The 23,491-nt window shown below is 42.4% G+C and overlaps 1 pseudogene; it reads right to left on the reverse strand.

The window, feature by feature from the left end:
• Positions 1-8,622: 8,622 nt before the first annotated feature.
• LOC148057699 (uncharacterized) overlaps positions 8,623-23,491 on the reverse strand; it is an 80,123-nt pseudogene continuing 65,254 nt past the window's right edge.

The raw sequence follows: 23,491 nt of genomic DNA on the forward strand, positions 1-23,491 counted from the left end.
TAACGATTCTATGATTCTATGATTCTGTCTCCATCCACTGCAGTGATGCCCAATGAAGAGTGTGAATATGTACATTATAGACACGTATGTTTAAGTCTGAATCTCAGCCCCATCCCTAATTTTTCAGAGGCTGAAGATGAGTGGGGATTGCAGCTTCCAGGCAGGAGCAGAGGACCTGTTTTCAATTCCCTCCTCAGCCTGAGAGGTCTCAGCTGTCCAGGTTTATGGCTCAGAACAACTACTGGGCTGTATGTAAGACCAGGAAAAGGACTTTTATCCACTTTTTCAGCTGGAACAAAAGGGAATACAAGAGTCATACAGCCAGCTGGGGAGGAGGCAACCCTGCAGGAGTGCAGGTCTGTAATCCAGTCTGTGTATGTTTGTGTATGTGCATGTTTAACACCTGATGAGGTATCAGTTCATATTAACACACCTTCACTCAGGGAGCTGCAGAGGCTCCTAGTGCCAGAGTTAATGAAAGCACGTTGATTCCAACACACAGAAACATGATGGGTGTCAATCATTATATTTCAGTTACCTGCTTTCTTCTGTTCTCTCCCTGTTTATTTGATTTCTTTCATAAGGAGTCACAAAGAAAAGAAAGGAAAAAAGATTTTAAAAATTGCATTCAGGCCATACTATTTGCCTGTGTGCACAGATGTCACTCCCTGGGAACTGCACAAGGCTGCATGAGCTCACTGGGTATTCCTGGGGGGACTGAGTGGGTGCATACGATTTACAAACTCCAGTTCACAGGTAAAGGAGCTGTAGGATGGGATGGAGCTGTGATTTGGGCAGGAAGGACTGCTTCCCTGTTCTGCGGCTGGAAATACGGCGTGGTGCTGTTAATCCTGCTGTTAAAGCTGCTTATGATGTACAGAATGAGGATGCTGACTCAGTCTGTACCTATTTGGTGAGAGGGAAGAGGAGCAAATTTATTCCTGATACGAAAGCTTCAATGAAGAAAATCTGCCTCTTCACTTCACTTTGTCATTACACTCACTATCACAGAGTAAAAGAGCACTTTCCTTAACCCCCTCCTTCCCAATACAACCATCATCTCTCTCACTCAAAAAAAAAAAAAAAAGAAAAAAAATACTACATCTGGGACTGCTGAATCCTTTGCAATTCATCTTAATTAATTTCTGCCAAGATCAGACAGAAAATACATTAAAACTCTTACATATTGGATCACACTAGTTTGTAGTCATGTCTTACTAGAAAAAAAGATGCTGTGTTAATTAAAAAATTCTCCTCTGAGAAGGACCAGCCCTGGGTCACCTGAGGGGATGTATGAACTTATTTCTAAGCTGTCAGAGTGGAAGTGTATGGGTGGAATGAAGGGAGTACATTACTGGGAGTTGCTGACTTTGAGGAAAACATCCTGCCTAACAAAACTTACCATAATGTCTGAAATGGGCATGGAGGGAAGTAAATTTACAGGCATGGTCCAAGACTGGTGTGTGTTTTCCCCTAGCTCATATTACAGTGGTCAGGTGGAATCTGAAAGCCAGATCTCAGTGGGTGTAAAATAGCACTGCTGGAGTGGAGCACACTGCCCAACAGCAGCTTGGGAGCTGCTTTTTACACCACCAGATGGAGAAATTGCATTGGAAAAATTACATCCACAGCTGCTGAAGCTTTGCAAAATGAATCATTAATGACAAGACTGGAGATACGCTGATTTCTCTGAAAACATAAGTGAGACAATAACTCCCAGAGGCCAAAAGAAGGATTTAAGACCTAGGGCTCAGACATCCAGGTAGTAATGACAGTGGCTCTGCTTTCGTTAGATGAGCCTGATGGTGAGTGCGTGGCAAGGGTAGTGTGGAGAAAACAAACCGAGATACTACGGAGCCAGGACGAGGAAGGACTTGCATGATCTGCTCCACGTATTCCATAGTTTTCCACTAGAGGGGACCTTGTTCTTCCTCTGTAATACGTGGAGACAGTTTTAAAAGTAGTTTGTGCTGGATATATTTTGTCTTATTTGTGGTGTTAAATCAAGCCTGGCATTGGTAACATGTCGTCTTCGGTCCAAAGAAGACTTTCATGGCATTGGTTTATCTACCTGAGCTATCATATCTTCTTCCAGTGTTGTTCTTCCACTGGTAAATAGAGGTAAGAGTGCAGCTGACAGTAGCTTAATACCCCAAGGACATCATTGATGTAAGAGACATCAAGAAAATAGTCATTGGCTTTGATGGATGAAACTTAAGTCCACCTAGCTACGTGTCCCCAGGGAGTTGCAGTGAGGATCGTAAGTCTGGATAAGCAGGTCAATAGGAGGAGATGGGAAGCTGAAGTTTTTTAATTTAATTCCTGGTTTGTTTGGGAAAGAAGCCCATGGAAAAGCTGTCTGCATTGTTTTCCTCCTGCTCCTTTTTCCTCGTTGGTTTTGCTTTTAGTATTAATGAAAAGCAATGAAAACCTAAGCATAGGTTCTGTGCTGATCTGCCAGGAGATACTACACACAAGGTGCATCTATTGCTGGGAAAGTTCATGATGCCTTTTCACCACTAAATTGCAGCTTTCTCCAGAGCATGAAATTCTCTGGAGTAATTACAGCTGCCCCAGAGGGTCTCAGTGAAATAGATGGTCTTTTTTTTCCTCTCTTTGTGTACTTCATTACACAGTGGGACTCCAAATAAGAACTGCTGCTTCTTATTGATTTCATAATACCCATCTAAATATTAGAAGTATCTTGGATCTACCTTGTGAAAGTAAACTCTCCGTGCCCAGCTCCCTTTTGAGATGTAGCAAGGAAGAAATCTGGACCACCTGTGCTGTCCTGATCACCTGGTTAGACCCATGGAGAACAAATAAGGTCTTCACTGGGACTGGGAGATTTCCCCCTTCACCAGGTGACATGTGGAGTCCCAAACCTGAGGTAGAGCCATTAAAACCATGGGTTTTTCCTTCCAGTGGCCAAAAAAGAAAAGGATCAACCCCAAAATATTTCCAGGACTAGAGATGGAGCTTTTCATCTGTAGGTCAGGTTGGTCTTTATGTTACTGACGTGGGTGGCCATTTTCAAAGAGATAGGGTTTTGTAGGCTTAAAGAAAAGGGTCTTTTTCAGAAATAAAAACCTGCAAAAGTTTTCCTTTCCCTCTTTTTCTTTCTTTCTTTTTTTTGGAGGGAGGGATGGGGGGAGAAACTGGGGTCCTTTGAGTGTGTTCCTGCAAATGCACCAGCCAGCTAAATGCCCTCATGAAGTGTAACTCTAAAACCCCTAAGGTGTCTTAGAGATGCATCAGACAATAACTGTGAGATAACTCTGGCTCTCTACTGTTCCTAATTTCATATGGCATTTTGCATGGCACTCCCCTCATTTCTACACATAGACCCGAAAGACTTTTATGGTCCTAATCTTTTCTGGCTAAACAAAACACATCTTCTTCGTTTGCTGGGTCCCTGATGTGCTGAGTCCCTTAGTCTGGACTCCTGCAGACTGAGAAGTGTCATGCAGGGTAACTGGGGCACAAAAGGCAATCTGCTTAATGTCAGAAGCAAAATATGGGACAATAGATGGGACCTGAGCACTGATCTTGTGAAAGAGGGTTTTGTGCACATTTCCTTCTTAAGATGCTCAAGGGATTTGATCTAAAATAATAGTGGCGAAGCCTCCCTGAACTTCGCTATCTTCTCTTACCATAAAACTGCCTGTCAAAACAGAGTTATTTGCAGGGAGGTCATAGGACACAATAGAAATTCTCCTATTTAAGACACAATAGAAATGCATGTTCACTTTCAAAATCTGCTGTTGAGAAACTAAAGAGGTGATACAGTGCACTGGAGGAACTTCTTTTACTTTGAGGAGAGTGAAGGGAAAAAGGAAACCAAGATATAAAGACTTCTGTAATTTGCCTTTCTGTGGGCTGTTACTCACAGCTCTCTTGAGTTTGTGATTCTAAGGAAGAGAAAGTCTCCTTTTACCTCAAGACTAGGAGACTTCTCCAGAATATCTTCAGTCCATACTTGACCTGTTCTTTTTGCCTTTCCTGGGCATTTTTGTGCTGCCGTCCAGGACAAGAGGCTGGGCTGCAGGGACCTTTGGCTAGTCTAATGCTGAAGGAAGACTGGATTTTGGTGGCCCTTGGACAGATGGCCTATTCTTATGATCCTCTGTAGTGTGTCTTGCTTGCTGCCTGGGGTCTGCAGCCATCTGGGGCCATCACTTCCCAGCACTTTGGTGGTTGGTCCTGCCTTGCTGTCTCTCAAAAACTGAGACCCCATTGTGGTAGTCTCTACCTGATACTATTTCTAGCATTCAAAGACCTCTTGCCATCCCCTTGCACGTGGAAAGTCTGTCTGTGGCTGACCAAATGAGCTCTGGACTGTTCATTCGCATGAGGAGGGATGGCTTTGAAACAAAACTCCCTGAAGCAGAAAGCCAGCTCTGTGCTTTGCAGCGAGGGTCCGTCCCTTGCTGTTTGTCCCTTCTACATAATGTAGTGCTGCTCTCCCTCCATCCCAGCCTCAAATGCCTCAGCTCTGAAACTCAGTCACATCTTTTTCTTTGCTCAAGAGATAGGAAGTAACTTATGGGGGCTTTCTCCATAGGCAATGCATTCAGAATACCAATTTAATGAGTTTATTTTACAGGCTTTCAAATATTCCCTGGCTCCATGCTATCACACAGTGGTGTATCTTACTGATGCCAATGCTTCCATATGGGGATTATGATTTTTTTTTAAATTCATTTTAAACATCCCTGGAGACTTTATTAAGACTTCCTGTAAGAGGACAGGGAGTCTAATACAGAGGGAAAGAAACAGGAACTTCGATTTTCACTAGAACAGGGCTTGACTTTATAAATGAAATGCACTCATGGTCTCCCCCACCCTGTCCCCATCCCATTTCCCCCCTCCCCAGCCCATAAAACAGACCCTAGGATCAATGCCCCATGTGTATAGAAATAAAGACTAATCGTTTAATTTCTGTGGCTTTCTGTTTGATGAGTCGCTGAACTGGGAGAGGGACAGAACTGCTGTGTAGGGCACAAGTCCCGTCCTGGCTGGAATGTGCCGTCAGGGGCGAGTTGTTGGGGACAGCAGATGCATGGACGAGGGGGTGGGACACGTGCACTGAGGGTCACTTGTGTTGTGTGTTTCTGGTTATTAATGAAAAGGCTTAACACACATTTCCCCTTTTCATTTTCTCTCTTAGTCAGAGAGGTGGAAAGCTGGGCTGAGCTGACCCACTGGGTGGTGGCATGTGGTTGAGAGGGAGAGATACCAGGGAGATGCTGTCCATAGCCTTTGGGAAACCTCTCTCCTGAGGAACACAGACAACAGGAAACACAACCTGAGGAGTACCGGCCCTTCAGCTCTGTGAAGCGCTTTCCAGGAGATGTGTGCATGGCACCATCTTCACCTTGTGCAATTAACAGGCATGGCTTTGATTGCCCCAGACCTTTTTTGGGGGGGGTCAAAAACTACTATCTTACATGCATGTTTGGAAATATAGCAGGGATTTGTTGCTATCCATTACCACTCTGGAAACATAAGGTTGAGGGAGAGTCCAAATGAATAATCGTTTAATGCTGTCTCTGTTGTGGTAAACACCAAAGCCTTACAAACATTTTGCTGCCTGCCATCCATATCAGGCCTGGATTGCAAGTTCTCCCATGCCTCTAGATGCACATAGAATCATAGAATTGTTAAGGTTAGAAAAGACCCTTAAGATCATCAAGTCCAACCATTAACCTAACACTACCAAGTCCACCACTAAACCCTGTCCCTAAGCACCACATCTACCCGGCTTTTAAATACCTCCAGGGATGGAGACTCAACCACTTCCCTGGGCAGCCTGTTCCAATGCCTGACTACCCTTTCAGTGAAGAAGTTTTTCCTAATATCCAACCTACCTTGGCACAGCTCGAAGCCGTTTTCTCTTGTCCTATTGCTTGTTGCTTGGGAGAAGAGACCAACTGTCACCTCACTACAGCCTCCTTTCAGGTAGCTGTAGAGAGCAATAAGGTCTCTCCTCAGCCTCCTCTTCTCCCAACTAAACACCCCCAGCTCCCTCAGCAGCTCCTCGTAAGACTTGTGCTCTAGACCCTTCACCAGCTTTGTTGCCCTTCTTTAGGCACGCTCCAGCACCTCGATGTCCTTCTTGTAGTGAGGGGCCCAAAACTGAACACAGTACTTGAGGTGCGGCCTCACCAGTGCCCAGTACAGGGGCACGATCACCATCCTGAGGTCCTTCTTAAATACCATCTTCCCTGAGCAGGATCAGTTGCATGATGGTTAAGCAAGCTTCAGGCTATGTAGTCGTTGAGCTCCAAGGGGCAGGAAAGGAAGGAATGGCTGCAAGTCAGCACGGACACTACAGAGACAGAATCAAGCTGACCCTCTTTGCCAGAATGGTCCTTATCAGCCCATGTGGGGTTGTTTTAACAACCGGCTGTGAGAAAATGAGCTGGATTGGGAGGCTGTGAACGCAGATTCCCAAAGGCAGATGTGGAGCATAGGAGTACAGCCTGCAAACAAGCTCTCTTCCAGAGAAGGTTCCCTGAACCAACAGGACCTGAACGAGAACTTGCTTTAGGTTCATGCAATTGTCTGGGGCCCTATAATTTGGGGGGTCTGAAAGATGTGACCCATCCAGGCCTCTGTTCCTAACAGCAAAACAGCAGCTTGTGGTACCTGTGCTGGATTGTGCATCTGAAAACACTGGAAAGGAGAAGTCCACAGAAGATATGGCATGGGGAGGTGGGTAGAACTTTGGTTTCATGGGACTGCAGAGCTGGTGAATGGGTGAGGAGCATGGGACTGAGCCTGGTTTACTGAGGGAGGGTATGAGAGGGACAGGGAGGCAGAGCTCAGGGCGCTGATTTGGTCACATTTAGGTGTGATGTGATCAAGGAGGAGAAATAAAGCTTTTGGCTTTGGCTAAACAGTTGTATTTGCTTTTCACAGAATCATAGAATCATTTAGGTTGGAAAAGACCTTTAGATCATTGAGTCTAACCGTTAACCAGACACTGACAGGTCCACCAATAAGCCATGTCCCTAAGCACCACAGCTACATGTCTTTTAAATACCTCCAGGGGTGGGGGCTCAACCACTTCCCTGGACAGCCTGTGCCAGTGCCTGACTACCCTTACAGTGAAGAAATTTTTCCTAATATCCAACCTAAACCTCCCCTGGCACAACCTGAGGTCGTTTCCTCTTGTCCTATTGCTTGTTGCTTGGGAGAAGAGACCGACCCCCACCTCACTATGACCTCCTGTCGCAAATGAGCGGTTAGGTCACTTAAATAATCACTGTCAAAGATATTTGCAAATAGTGATTTTAATAGACATTTATAAAAGGGTGATTTAGCAAAGTTTGATGGCAAGGTTCTCTCTATTACTTATTAAATGAATGGGGGAGAGAGAGGGAGAGAGAGAGAAGGGAAGATTGAGATAGAAGGAAATACAAGGAGGGCAAAGGAGGCCCTCCCGTTGAGTCACAAGGTTCAGAATGGACCCCCTTGCTTTCTAAACTCCTTCTCAGAGAGGACCCTAGGTGGAGCTGGATCCAATCCTAGCCTCAGACTTGGTCAACAGTTTATGGCTAAGGATTATATGTATTTAGCAGCAACTTAGGGTTTGTTTACAGTAAGGAGAGAATCACAAGAATTTAGCAGTAACTAATCATTGGTTACACTAGCATCTACAAAGTGATTAAATAAAGTTTACTATGATATTTGAATTGATTCTCACACACACACAATCACACAATAGGCCTAACAAGGGTACCTCTTAAAATCCCTCGTGAGTTTGGTATGCGTAGATAAAGGTATCTATTAAAAATTCCCCTCAAGTTCAGTGAAATACTCACTTCAAATGATTGTCTCAGTGGGTGAAGGTTGGGCCTCAAGGAGGGAAGGGCACCAGAGATCAGCCCAGGTCCTGTTGCCAGGCCTCCATATGCAAACTTAAGACTTCGCAGCTCTGAGAGGCGTCCCACTCAGAGGGAGATACTGGCGCAGCCCGCTGCAGTCCAGGAGAGCTCAAAGGGTCTCCCGTGGTACTGCTGTTTATAGGGTTGTGAGATGATTGACTTTAGGCATCAGTAAATTTCCATTCTGGCCACAGCTCCGGTCAGTAATTGCTGAGTCCTCATCAATGTCAGCAAGACAGGTACGATCCTCCCATACCGATCCGCCTGAGTTACGATCCACAATGAGGTGTTCCCAAGCTGTCAGGGGGTGACTGATGATGCCAGGTGGGATCAAGGCATTCTTGTTCCCCAGCTCAACCATGCAAGAGTGCCTGGTATGACCAAGGGGCACCTGATCGCCAGACTCATTGCTCAAGGGCCAAGCCTTGACAGGAGTCACTGTGATCATAAGGCAGTCCAGAGGAGGGGGGAGAATGCACCACCACAGTCCACTCTGTGACTAAAGTCAATCTATGTCTTTCCACAGAGTGGTGGTGTGGTTGCTTCTTGCCTCTGTGCCTATAAACAGAGTAATGTTGCCAATTGTAATTTTAAGGGAAATTTTTGGTTGATTTCCTTGATTATTAAGATTCTATCAAATATGATTAAGCAATTTTATATGTGCAAGGAGGTTTTTGTAACAGTGCTATTTGTCTAGCTATTCCCCACAACCTCGCATATAGGAAAATGTTCAATAACAAACATATAGTATAACAAAAGTTAACAAAATCACAGTAGGGTGTAACATCTTGTTTAGTATCCCGATAGCTGTTGGGGACCATCCAAATAAGGTATCCCACCACTGATGTTCTCCATCTTTCTTCACTCTTTCCAAGACACGATGTATCTTTTCTGTATCATGATGGATGGTGATCAGGGTTTTTCGTCCATTGTCCCAAATTCATTTCAGCAACTGGCTCAGGTCTTCATGTTGCAACAGTTCTTTTGCCAATGTCAGATTCATTCCAATGAGGGCAGGTGATAAATCTTAATATGATATATATTTGGATTGCAGCAATTGATGGGTCGTGACAGGAGGTGAATAGTTGAAGTCACAACCTATGATTTTGTTAAAATTACAAATACAAGTATTTGAGTGATTATATATGTTTACAGTGGTGTTGTCTATAGATAGAAAATCACAGAGGGTTCTCATGCAAATACATCTGTTTTCAACATACGTAAGTATAGTTTCAGGGGTTTTATGAGGACATATTTCAAAATGACAAACATTTTGTTCAGTGTCAAGACAAATGTCTTGGGCCTTAATGGTATTACTTTCACAAATAAATCTCTGTTGTTCCCGCACAACACATGCATCAACATCAATGGTTTGCCATTTGTTCCCATTTTATTGGGCCCATACTCTATGTTCTAACAGATAGAGTGCAGTTCCATTGTGATTTAACCCCAGCACAATGATTGGGTATACGGTGTATACCGAAACATTGCGTATTGTCAAAATAAAAGCTGTGATTTTACTGGTAGTGGGATCATAGGTGAAAGTAACTAATTGCCACCATGACTGGAATTAACCTTTCAAATTTGATTGCATTATCCCAAATTACTTTTCAAATTTCGGTGGGTAAGGTGCCTTCTTCACCTTCTCTTATAATTGCTGCCACAGTAGACTGTTGAGCTTGAATACAGCTAAGAGTGAGAGAGACATTAATTTGGGTCGCACCTAGTGCGTTTGCAATTAATTGATGGTCTTTCTCACTGATTCTTTCCAATTGGGGTAATACATCAGATAAGAGCCATTGATTAGTTCCCAGTTCCAATAGAGAGGATTGTAGCGGTTGGTCCAATTTGTATAAATTGTTGCTGCACTGATTTTGTTTGCTAAGACTTCAATGTCTATGCTGTTTAGTATCCCTAATCCTGTTCCTAAGACACCAGTCACATCTCTCCTTGATCGTTTTGGAGGGATCGTCCATGCAGCAATGCTAACCGTCCCGTATAAGATGTATCCAGGAATGGTGAGCAGGTAGGTTTAATTGTAGAGATATTGAGCTGCATCGATAGTTCTGTTCATTTGAGAGACCATAATGAGTTAAACAACACTCGCTGTTGCCCTATGTTTTTAATTATGTAGGGACCAGTGTTACAAATGTAAGGAGACAGTTTCATAGGAGGTTGTGTTGGAGGTATGGGTGTATCTAATTGTTTGATATCAATTTTTAATTGAAAATCTAAGCTGGAGCGTGAGTTGGGATCTGTCCAAAGGATTTTGTGTTTGCACTGAAAAGGTTATACTTATCCCAATTAAGAGTAAAAATGAGTGGAGATACACTGCTGTTGCTGTTGCCATAGATGTAGATTCATTTACTTTCAAGGTACACCTCCTTTCTGGAAGTTGTAGAGAGTGATAAGGTCTTCCTCATAGGACTTGTTCTCTAGGTCCTTCACCAGCTTCATTGCTCTTCTTTGGACATACTCTAGCACCGCAATGTCTTTTTTGTAGTGAGGAGCTCAAAACTGAAGACAGTTGAGAGTATCCACCTCTAAATCTTGCTTGGGATCATAGTTGTCTTAGCCTGACTCCTTCCTGAGGTGTGTATAGGGGAGAAGGGACACGAGGTGAGACAGAGCTGTGTAGGAGCAGGGTAAAAAAGACCCTCCCACAGACCTGGACAGCAACAGGAAAAAAGCCAGAAATTCAGAGCTAGACAATAGGCAAAAAGCTAGAAATTCAGAGCTAGAGGGGGCAGAGCTGCAGCTTTGTCTTCAAAAGTAACAGCTGGGAAAGGGCAAAGAAGTCAACTGATCCAAGGAAGGAGATAGTAAGCAGCCTGACATATACGCGGAAAAAATTTCCAGGCAAAAAAAAAAAAAGAAAGACCCAGACATATGGTAATAGTAGAAGCACGGATGTACACATCCAACAGATTGACTCTCACAGTCCAACTATTATGGCCATAATATAATGAAGTGCAGTCTGATTTAGGATAGACACTTGTCAACTCTGGGCACAAATCCTGTTCTTATTGCACTCAGAGGATACACCTATGCTGGTAAAGAAATGAGCCAGCACCCGTTCCCTGGCCCAGAAGCCATCTGCCCCACCAGGGCGTACATCCACATAGCTGAAATCTGAAACAGTCTGGTTGCATCCAAATTGCGCAGTTGGAAGGATTCCTGGTTTGTGATAATGCCTGAACAATACTCAGGAATTGTTTTGGAAAATATTAGTCAACCTGGGCCCAAACCATGCTAGAGACTGAGCTAAAAAATTAACAGCATAGGTGGTATTAGAACAATATTTGGCCCATCTCCTGGTCTTGTTGAGTTGCTGGTATAAAGACAGTAAATGCTAACAGTTCCAGCAACTGCTGATGGAAGTTGTAGAGGATAGCAGACCTCACATACATGGGGTTGTCTCCTCTTTTGTGGGCTCATTAGGTATGTTTTTCCCTGATACTCTGGGACAAAACTTTTGGTTTTTGTACAGTGCTTTGCAAAGCCACACCATTTCCCGCAGAGCAATGTAACATCAGTCCTGCCTTTGCTCTGTTAAGGTTCCCCATCACCTATCAGAGATATGCCCACGCTACAAACATCTGCCTGCCAAGCATAAATCAACTGCCATGCTTTGATATCCTCCTTTGCCTTCCTTCAGAGAAGTATCCTGGCCTTCATTCCCAATTTTCACTCATTTGTGTGTCCAAGAGCTGCCTTATGGGTGATTTGTGATGCCCATAAGATTGATCCTCACAGGCCAGTGATGGCATCCTGAGACAAGCAACAGTAAAAGAGAACCTCAAGATAAAGAAAGGGATTCAATTTAATTTAAAATTTCCATCCAGATTTTTTTTCTAAACAGTTGGAAAAAAATATATATCTTCCCAACAGCAATACATTTTAGGTTTTTTGAGGGCAAACGGGAAGTTATTTCAGTGGAATGATTTGTCCATGTCTGATTGGAAAGAAACCTATTAGGAGATTCTGAGACCTCATGTCCTTTAGTTATTGGAAATAGTGACTCATAAATTTCCTTGATTGCCACAGAATTGTCATGTACCAGCTTTGGATATTAGAAAAATTGCCCATCTAAGGCATTTCTGGAGCTGTTCCTCTGTTGAAAAGTTTTATTTGCACTTTCAGAATATTACTAGCTTTGTTACAGAGGAAAGAAAAAGCTGCTGAGACTCTTCTTACTTTGATGTGAAAGAGATGGTGGAAACAGTGGAGCCTGAATAAACTGCCGTGTTTCCTACCCCTGCACACAGATCTGAGCAGAGTTTTTGGGCACCAGCCTCAGGCACAATCCCCCTCAGGCAACAAAGCAGGGCGTTCAGTGAAGATACAGGAAGGTGGCCTATATTTTGGTTTACCAGCATTCAAGGGGCACGGTGCAATGCACAAGGAAGATCTGTAGAAAGAGGACACAGAAATTGCTCTGCTGGGGTATTTACCATGCCACTGGGATGAACCAGGTCCATTGCCTTGGTGTTGCAAAGACTGTGCATTTCTAAGGTTTGGTTTTACACCTAACATTTAGGAGATTGTCAGAATGGTGCAGAAGGTGAGCCACATTTCACTCTTCTCATTTCTAGAGATATGAAACAGTGGGGCAGGTTATAACCTGCTTCCAAGGAAGCTAAACGAGGGCTGCATAATCGAGAGAAAAAGAAAGAGGTAAATTTGCCAGAAATCATAACCAGGGGACTAGTGAATGGAAGACTTGTGATTGGTGGCACATCTGAGTTAATATCCACCTATCACAGGTGGTCTTTATATACATTTCCAGGTTAATCTTGTTAAACAGGGCTACCTAGCAAAAAAAGATATATAAAAACACCGTATTTTTTGTGAATGTATGTTCTTACATAATTCTGGCCCATATGAAACCTACATGTTAATTAAAGATGAAGCATTAGCTCAAGGACTGAATAGAAGCCAAGGCTGAACGTGGTGGAACCATGCTAGAATGGTGGCCTTTTCTCTCCTTGGGGGGTTCAGACCTGACTTAAAAGAAGAGCAATAATCTCTGAGACAACTAACCTGAGCATTTTAGCTGGTGCATGAGAGCTCCTGCATTTACCGAAGACAATAGGTTCAACCCCGGGTTACTAGACCAAGCTGAAGGTGAACTTCAGATTTCCTTCAAGAACTTATTGTCCCCCTGCTCCCTGTAAAAGTCTCAGTCTGACTTCATTGTCCAATATAAGCTATAACTGATGCCCTACATTTCCCAAACAGCTTTCTTTTTTTCAGTTAGGACCCTTGCAAGCATGAAAGTGATTTGAGGGACACATTCCTCATGGAAAATCCTCAAGGGGAAGCAGTTTCCTGTTCACAGGAGGAGGGTAAGTAAAATTATCTGTTCTGAGCCTTCCAGACAGCAGTCATTCTCCTCTGCAGACTTGAAAAATTCAACCAAGCACAAGAACTGGCAAGAAGAAAGGACATGCAATTTATGTAAGCATTGACCTGCTGCCTGCTGGGATTTTACCCAATAAATAAACTGTAAATTTACAATAGGTTTTAGGCCTAAAGACTTAGGCATCTAATGACTTAGACATTGAATGTGAACTTCTGAGAAAAAAAAAGAATGCTTGAAAATTATTCTGTTTTCATTTCAGACTAAAATGTTCATTGTGTGGGGGATCTGAGGACCTTTTTAACTACACACGTATAAGAAAGCCACCTAGCCTGTATAATTTGAAAAATACCACCAGTGGAAATGAGACCTCCAAAACACAGTTCTGGCAAAACAGCCATATCACATCTGATCCAATAATACGGTTTAATTCTTTCAACAACTTCTTAGCTCGTTTGCCAAATCAGATTGTCCCACCGGCCAAAAAAATCTCAGAAAGCTGCCAAACCTTTTCAGACAAATTCCCCAAACTGAATATTTTATCCTGTTATGTACTGGAAAGAGACAAACAGAAAGAAGAGTCCATTTTATTCTACTTACTGAGCATATACGCAACAGTTCAATCTGAGGACTTTCGGAGAAGCATTTCAGTGGTGCAGGAAGCTAATGGCTAAGAGGGACTAAAGAAGATTTGGAGAAAATTAAACCCTTATTTTATCTGGTTCTTTTACTTCAGGTCAACTTAAACACACTTTTCCAAACACTGTTTCAACATTCATACATTTGTGAATAGGAAAGGAGTGGCTGAATGCAACTCCTTTGTTGTAAAAGAGTGGAAAATATGGAAAATAATGGGCAAGGGTTTAATGAATGCTGAAACACAGGAAAAATTACTGTGAAAATCTGAGAAGGTTGATATGTCCTACACTCCATTTGGGGTCAGTGGTGAAGGTCAAAGTGGTACAGAGGTGAGGAGAAGCGGAAATAATGGCCTGCAAAGAAAAAAGTTTTACTGTAGAGAATGCCAAGGAAAAGCCTGGAAATAGTTTTCAAAAACCTCAAAGATCACTAACTAGATCAAAGAAATATTGTGTTTTCCTGGTCCACTGCGGACAGAACAAGTGAAAATGAACTTAATTATAGAAATAGACATTTAGGGCAGGTAGTAGAACAGACTCCGAATGATGAGAGTAATGAAGTATTGAAATCTCCCTCATTTTAGGATTTTAAGAACAAGTTAGATGCAAATCATGGTCGGTTTAGGTGGAGCTGATTAAATATTGGGGCTGTGACATGGAACTAGACAACATCTTGAGTAGAAAGGTGGTGGTTTTGTACACACAAGATGTGCCAGATTTCCAGTTCAGACTAGAAGTCATGAGACTTGTTTAAATCATTTTAAAAAATATGTTTTTGGGGATGCCCTTTTTTCCTACGCCTTTCTGCTTTCAGAGCTTCTCACTCCGTATTTCCAGGCCTTGTTCTTCTAAAACAAAGAAAATGAAAAAAAAAATGGTTTAAAAGTTGACTTGAAATCTACCAGTCATCATCTTTGTGGAGAAAAATAACGTCATCTTTATGCAAGTGATCTGTCCTTCCAAAATTTCAGTAGTTTTTAAAAGACCTGAAGCACAATTAGAACAAGGCAGTGCGATGGTTAGAGGGTTAGCTCAAACCTTGGGATCAAGACCCTGTTCTGTCACATGCTTCATGTTTGCCCTTAAATAATTAATTTCTCCTCTCTGTGTTGTGACCACTAGCTCTGAAGAAGGCAAAGAAAGAGCTCTGCCCTGTTTCATGAGGCTATTTGCGAGGAATAATGCACTACAACTCAGGGACACAGTCCTGTTGGCAAACAGAGCAGATAAACCCTCTGAAATCTGGTTAAAACTAAGGGGGTGGTAACATTGATTCTGGCAGCTGGGCAATTGTTTACACAGTGATTTCAGACAGCTTCCAGGCCAGCTTGGGAGCTGGGGAAAACTCACAGTGTAGACAAGACTTCATTGTCCTTTCTTTCCTAAAAATAACTTGCATTTTCCTGCTTCCCAGAAGTCATTTTGCCTTTATAGCCGTAAATACTGTGTTCTTGCTGAATCATTTCCCAGCCCTCTTCATCACCACCTGTTAGAGGCTGGTTTAGGATGCCCCATGTTGCCAAAGCTAAGAGCTCAAAAAACATGAGTCAGAACTCAACCCCCACGAGCCTGGCCTATAACCAGGAGGTATCTTCAAAAACATAAGTGTAAGTGTACTTATGCACATAAGTCCTGTGTATACATCCACTTTTTTATATCTGTGTTTTGGACTTCCCCTGACAAGGGTAAGAGTCCTCCTTCCTGGACCACCTTTTCCCAGGGTATTCCCTAGGGAGACCGAAGGAGTCCTCAATCTTTTGAAAGCTCCCAGACAGGCTTCTTCAGAGTCGCTGTTCCCTCTATGCCCATACTTCACCCAACCCAGCTGCCTCATCACTCTCCTCCCTCAACCATGGTCACTTCTCAAGCATGGTATCATCCTTGAGGTATGTGCAGAATATCTGAGGATGTAAGACGCTTCAAAGCAGGCTCTTGGCTTGGTTGTACTGGCAGTGAGTGAGCTCTAGAAGTTGTTCCTGTAGAGTCCTGAAGAGCTGTATTTGTTTTGAGTGACATACTTTGCTAAATAAGAAAAACCAAACCCAATCAGCTAGCCAAGAAACTCACCCTTGCTGTATAGAAACACTTGGAACTTCTAAAAGAATAAACCAAGAACTTCTTGCTCCTTCCAAACTCGTAATACCAAGGTTTTGTTTACATCTATAATAATAAGTTAAAGCATATCAAGGAGCTTCCCCCAGTGCAAAAATTCTGTCATCCATATAGTTAATTTCTTTTGTCCGTGGCCAGTGCCAATTAGCATCCTTCCAGCAAATGCCTGGGCCTTTTTTGAGGTTTGCACAGGCCAAGGACTGTTCCTAATATGCAGTGCATGCAGATATCCTGTTTCAGGTCGTCACAACCTAAAAGTAGTAGAAGAACTCAACTGCAGGGTTGTAGGCTGCACTGTGCCAGTTGGCCTCAGGACCACTGGAAAGACCCTGACCCATTTTACTTATAGATTCAGAGGTATCTATATCCAGACTCAGGTTCATACCAAAGAATGTGAATGGAGAACATGGAAGTCTCCTGTCTTGGCTCACTCTCCAACTTCCTTTTTGTTTTACAAGTATAGATACGACCCATGAAACCACTGGAGTGCTTCCAAGGGACAAGCCAGATCCAATATTTATAGGCTCAGCATAATTTAGTGGTTCCCATTCTCTTAATATATGTAGAAGGTTTTATTTTATTGCTGTCAGACTTTTGGTCTTCCAAATTGATCATTGATATGAGACACACACACACAACATGGTGATAAATGTTTTATAAACGTCAGAGACATTGTAGATATCAGACACTAAATTCGCTATGTTGGAAACAGATATTCTGAAGTCTACTACACAGCAGAGTAAGGGATAAGGAGAGTTTTTTGCATAACCTTGAAATTCAAAGGCAAATGTAAAGCAGCAATACTATAACAGAGTTGAATAGGCACTAAATAAATCTCTCCTGACCTTTTAGGGAGACACTGCTTATTAAAGCAGCATTGAAGGAAGTTGCCAACTGAATCAGGAAACCTTAGAAGATATGCATGTATGCTTTGTGAAACTGTCTGACTCAAAGATAAAATGCTGACAAAATAAAAATGATGAGATACAGTGTCACTTGTTAGAGAACTTAACCTCAAGTGGAGATTGGCATCAAAGTGATTTCAAGCTGATACCAATTCCACTTCATCTGCAGTGGTGTCTATTTACCTCTCTTATCTGCTTTTCACTCTTTTTAATCTCCTGTATTTTCAGAGGTGGAGGGGGTTTTGGTTATTGTCATTGGTGTTAGGGTTTTTTCTCTTTTTCTCTTTTCTCTTTCAGCAGGATTTTATAAAAGGCATTTGACATTTCTTAGCTGGGAAAACATACAGAGGTTTCTCAGATGTAGGATTTCATACCAAGGCACACTATGGAGAAATAGGCGAGTAGGAGAGATCAGAGAAGAGGACCAGGAAAGAGCAACTGTGTCCTAAGGTACCTTTGAGCCTCCCATATGATCTGCCAACATCATGGGGATGCCTTGAACACCTCAGAACCTGTCAAATGGCACTACATGATCAAGTGTAGTGAAATGAAGAGAGTCCTTGGTGATGGTTCCTGTTGTCACCCCAGCCCATACTGAAGCACCCATCTAACAGTCATTTCAAAGACTATTTCTGATTAGGGGTATAGCTAGGTTCTGGAGTCCAAAATACTGAAGGATGTGGTATCTAATTTGTTTTGTGGCCCTACCCAACAGCACAAGGATACCATTCCTGCTCCAAGAACTGGAAATCATTTTCTGAGCGTCCCTGAGTAAGTCTCTGTCCACATCACCTTCCCAGCAAATAGAAAAAATGAAGTTAATTCTCTCATACATCAACAGAGTTCCTACAGAACAGGTCAAGGACAAACCAGGATCATAAATATGGAAAAGTATGTAGGAATTGAACAGGAAGAAGGAAAATGTACATCTTTGCATGTAGAAGGGAAGAACGAGAATAGGTCTAAGCTACGCAACGCCTCCTTAATGTCCACCTATTTTCAGCTCTGGGACATTGGAATGTGTCTTTTTCCCTTTTTTTTCCCCAGTCTTGTCTGGTACTCATGTGAGCTTTCAGCATCCATGACGCCCTTTGATAGAAAGTTATTACACAGGTTTACTACTCATTATGCCAAGAACGACTCTCTTTTGTTTATTTCAAAACTGATTCCTATGGGCTTCATTTCTTGTCCCCTACTTCTTGTAATGGAGAAGGCAGTGAAAATAGATATCTTTTCAAGCTTCTCAGGGTTTTTTAAACCCTTCTCAGTTTTTTCCTTGTCAGACCGACTATTTGGGCAATGTAAGTTTATATCTGCAGGCTTCAGGGTGGATTGGGTGCCAGCTCACCTCCCACCCTGATATGAAGCTGGCATATATGCACACAGCTGAAAGACACCTTGCACTCCTGGCTGATTTAAGAGCAATGTGGCTATGAGTCGATCTAGATAAGTGGAAACTTCTTAGTGATCCGACAGCACACAGACATGATTTTAATGACTGTCAAACCATGGCTCAGGCTAACTTGATTGCTTTTGCCCCAGGCAGACTGAGAAGCAATTAAACTCCATTGGCAGACTTGCAAAGTTCATCATGATATCCCAGGGGTGCGATGATGAGCAATTAGAAACAGTACACACATACAGCCCCAGACACGGTTAGCTGTCCATAACCATGCTAAAACTAACATGGAGCTAAAAGGATTACTCTTCTCCAGCTGACTACAGAGCACCTAAAGGTTTTGGAGTGAACTTTTAGGCTCGTTGAAGATTCATGGACTGACCAGGTGTAAGTCAGATGAGCTGTAATGAAGGCACATGCTTCTGGACAAGCATGCCTATCTTCTGTTGCTGCTTTAACAACTATTGCTATAGCTGTTTCTTTACCCATCAGGGCACTACCTGTTTGTAATATTTACCAGTTCACATCCCAGAGATGCCACCAGTCATTGAGGCCAATAAAATCTTTGTCAAGAGAACACCATGTAATAAGGGTTGGCTCCCTGCAGAGCTCTTAGATGCGAGTCAGTAAATATTTGATGTAAAGAATGGTTTGAGGACTAGGCTATCCATTTACTAAAATGAAGGAACGACATCGGTATGGGTAAAAATGAATTTCACTCGGGGAACAAGATGGCAACTTGATGTAAGTAATATGAAGCCTGGGAGCAAGAGAGAGAGCAAATTAGTAAGTAAATAATATAACTAGATAAAAAGAAAGGTGTTCTGTAAAGTATGAGGTAAAGCCTCTATAAGATGTAAATAATGCAAGTTAAGGAGAATTTCAGCTTTTTTTGAAATTACCTTAAATCTTGCCTGGATTTAAATCAATGTGATGGACATCTCTGGAAAAATGTTAGTAAGGATGAGACTATTGAAACCAATGGCCAAATATCCCAGAGATTTCAAACAAGTCAACCAGCAAGAGACTATTAACCTGGTGCTGCTCTCAATCTCTTTGCACCAGGAGTGCCAGGTATACAAATGCTTTGTTTGGAGTGAAGTTGGCTCTTGTCATTAATTCAATTTTGAGAGAAAAAGAAAACCACTGATCGAGTCTCCAGTGTCTTCTAGGGTCTCTGGATTCCTGGTGCTGGGTAAACTGAGGCACAAGAACAGGAGTTCTGTAATTAAGTGCAGGCATCTGAGTTGCTGATGTCTATAGCTAGTGAAGGTAGCCCAGGCTTCTTTTACTGCTTGCTAAAATAAACGCTCCTAAGGCACTGCTCCTCTCAATCTAAGGTAGACACTAGATCAAACGAATTGCTCCCTAAAAAGCTCTATTTCTTTCTACTGACTACAAAAGGAGGCCAGGGTCACTAGACCAGAGCTGTATGGCTGCACTGTAGACATCTAAATGCTGGTTTCTCTTCTTGAGGTTTCTCTCTCCATATGGTGTCCTACTGCAGAGCAGAAAAGGGTGGCAAGATCTGGCACTTGCAGCAGGAAGTGATGATGAGTAATGTTGCAGAGCTCTGGGATGCTCATCTTGGCGTTACACACTTGGATAGCAACAGTACAGGGAATCCCAAAACTGTCATCCCTGAGACAGCCTGGAAAGCTGTGAGGAAGAGCCGGGAAACATAAAATGGGTTCTTAAACCTGAAGGGTTGATAATAAAACACCCATTGCTAAAGGATGATGATGTGAGAAAGAAAGGGAAATGGGAGAAAACCTCCACCATCAAGTTGCCAGGGTTGCAGTTCCTACTTGTTGATGGCATGGTGATCCAAAGCAGCTTGTCGCTGAGAACTTGCCTCCCTCTAAAACCCTGACCACCTGTTTAGAGAACATGGGACCTCCCCTGCCCTAGAAAGGGTTCAACAAGGGAATTAATGGACTGACTTACATACCTTCCTGTCTTCTTCTCTGGCTCTGCCTTGCCCTGAGAAGAAAGCAACCTCAAAGAACCCAGAACTTGTGAGTACTTCATAAACTTTAAACATCACAAAAAGAATCACAATATTTGCTGTGGGGATGACTTTTAACACAAGCCTTTGAAGGACGTTAAAGACTGGATTCTTTTGCAAAAAAAAACAAGCGTTGCCTTTTCATTTAAGTGAAACACCAGGCTTTTATATGCAACCTTTAAACATTAAGTGGCTCATCTGTGTTCTTTAATGTCACCATTCTGCAACCTTAACAAAATGAAAATAGCCATGAATATCATCGATCTCTGGGCACAGATGCATTTCCACATCCTTCATTCCGCATCCAGCAGCTTTTCACAGGCCAGAACAAAAAAACTTTCACATGAAAGTCTAGCCATTCATCAGAAAATCGGCTCGATAAAAATGGTGAAGCTCAAAATTCTCTTCCCCTCTCTGGTTTCGCCCAATGGCTTCCAGATTGCATCCATTTGATTTACAAAATGAAAGACGTGCTCCCCCCTCCCCTAATTACCAGGGACACAAATTCAGTTTTGGATGAAAACCTTTTGTGTGTGCCTCTTAAGTCCTCCCCAAAAGTTCTGCCATTGGAATTTGGCCAACCATTTTGTTGATGATGCATGAGCTGGAACTGAATGGAGATGATTTTTCCATTAACGGCTCTGGCTCTGCAGAACCAACAGGAGTAAAATATTAGTTTTGCTTGCTAAAGAATCCACTATGACTCAAAGACACAATGAAACAGATCTTTGGGGAAAGGGGCTTATGGCTTATGTTCCTAGAGAATCACTTTCCTAATTATAACCATACCAGTTCTCAAAGCTGTATACAAAAATCTTATGTATCTTATTACAGACAGTCAAGAGTCCAAAGGTTCAGACCTCCAAAAGGCCTTGAAAGACTTGGAGCAAGCAACTGAGTATTCTGTCAACAAGATTGCACTTTTGTTGTGTTTTTTTTTTTTTTTCTCTACATAAAACATTGATCTTGACTAAAATACAGATTAAAAACAAATTAGAAACAATCAGGTTTGGGGCATTGTCTGAATTTTTGTAAGTCTTTGGCTCCATTAAGAGAGTGGAAGGACAGAAGACTGTTTCTCTATTGGAAGACAAAATATATTCTAAGTGCATGTTAGCCAGTAAGGACCTAGGTGAGGCTGGAGATTTACAGAACTGGAGGCCACCCAGAATGAAGGAATACTTCTGTAGTTACTGTCTATCGCTTTATGCAAAAAGGCTCCTATATAGGTTGGTGCTTAACAGAGAGGCTACCACCACCTTCTTATTCCTCCTTTGGTGTATTTCTGCTGGGTTTAAAAGGAATTAAAAGTAAGACTAAGGTTCTGTATGAAGTTACATTCTGTATGACATTCATATTGCCTGGACAGGGAGACCTGCAGTGGAGAAGGTGGTGATACAAGAGGTCCTTTCCTGACCTGGAGGTAGCAGCTTGCCCTTTGCTCTTCCTCCAGTGCTCATGAAAGCTCAATCCCATCACAGATCCATTGGGTAATTCAGAAAAAATGGGAAAGATGTCTGTACATGATTATTCTCTTTCAAGGTCCTTTGTGGCAAGCTTGGCTGAAACATGATTTCTTCTCCCAGTGGTGGCATGGGGAATGGTCTCACCTTATACTCAAAACCTGGTTTGTAATCATTGCATCTCTGGTTGCATCCCGCTCACTGGCAAGTGAGTCGTGCTGTTCCAGAAGGATCAGAGTGCAATAGAGTGCAGACTGGTCTTTAGCCACGTAGTGTTTCTAAGTGCATTAGTGAGGTACATTGCTGTAGAGACACATCTTGATGTTAATAGTTGCAGTGTCCAAAGGTATGATAAGAAATTATCTGAGACATGACTTCTTTCCTATGTGACTACAATGACAGAGAAATGTACCCTCATTCTGACACCACCTCCTTATTTTTCAGTTAAAAAAGGCAAATTGCAGCTAACCAAAATTATGGTTTGAAAACCATTTAAAAAGATTTAAGCATCCAGCAATGTTTGGCTGAAAAACAGCAATGACACTTATTCAGTGAGTTTAGCAGAGCTAATCCGAACAATTTGCTTTTATGGGTGTGCATGTGTGTGTGCATGCTTTGGCCTTTGGGTCTGCTCCAGACTCATTCAGCATGCAGTAACTTCACATAGCAAATAAAAATAAGAATTTGTACCACAGCAACATCTAGGGGCCTCCAACAGGATCTAGGCCCAATGATGCTGTGTTGCATAAACATTTACTAACCACTGGCTTCTGCCCTGAGTAACTACAAATCTAAATAGGATGGCAAAAATAAAAAAAAAAAAATAGGCAGACAGGAAACATCTTCACTTTCACGTGTCCATCTGTAGGGACTGGGTCTGTGCAGAGATGAGCAGTGGGCATGGCAGAGAAATCCCACCCCTGCTCTCCACCCTGATGACCTTACTGTTGGCTACGTTGGAAGTGCCCAAACATTTTTGAAAGAGCTGAATTTAAGATACATGTTGGGCTGCATTAACATGCAACACGTTCAGCCCCAGCAGAATTCAAACTCTCCCCCCAAATGGAGGCTGTCCTCCTTAAAAGCTGTGACTCTGGACCTGAGTCTTGAGGGTTTACAAACTGGATGTGTGACAAGGCTGGTCTTAAGAGTGGACTCTTATTTGGGTTTCACTGACAGTATAAACGTACCCAGTGCAAAGTTTTGGTACTGGCTAACAGCTGGCTTGGCTATAAGAATATCTGCAGTGTTGTACCTTTATCAGTGATTGACATTTTTCAATATTTCATATTGGACTTTCTGCAAATTCCCTCACTTGGAAACCTGAAGAAGCTCAAGGGTAAAAGCGCTATTGCAAGTAACATGGACAGTAATGCAACACAGAATCTGGTGGCTGGAAATACACCTGAGTTTCATCCCAAAATTTTCCATTAACTGTCTGCGCAGTGCACACAAAAGGAAAGAGTTTACAACAGGATAGGAAAAAAAAGGTTTATCCAAGCTGCTTATATGAAGTTGGTAGATGGGATATTTAGGGCAGGTCATGTTTCAAAGAACTTGTGAATTTGTCTTGATTGCCAAAGGAAAAAAAAAAAAGAGAACCAGCAGTATGGTTCTCTCTCTCTGTTAATTGTAGAGAAAACCTCAGTCATTGCAGTTTAGATAAGATACCTAATTCTTAGATAGCTATAGTAATGTGAAAATATCCCAAT

Source organism: Nipponia nippon, unplaced genomic scaffold (genome assembly GCF_047370975.1).
Source record: "Nipponia nippon isolate SJK-2023a ecotype South Korea unplaced genomic scaffold, ASM4737097v1 scaffold_1, whole genome shotgun sequence".
NCBI classification, from domain to species: domain Eukaryota; kingdom Metazoa; phylum Chordata; class Aves; order Pelecaniformes; family Threskiornithidae; genus Nipponia; species Nipponia nippon.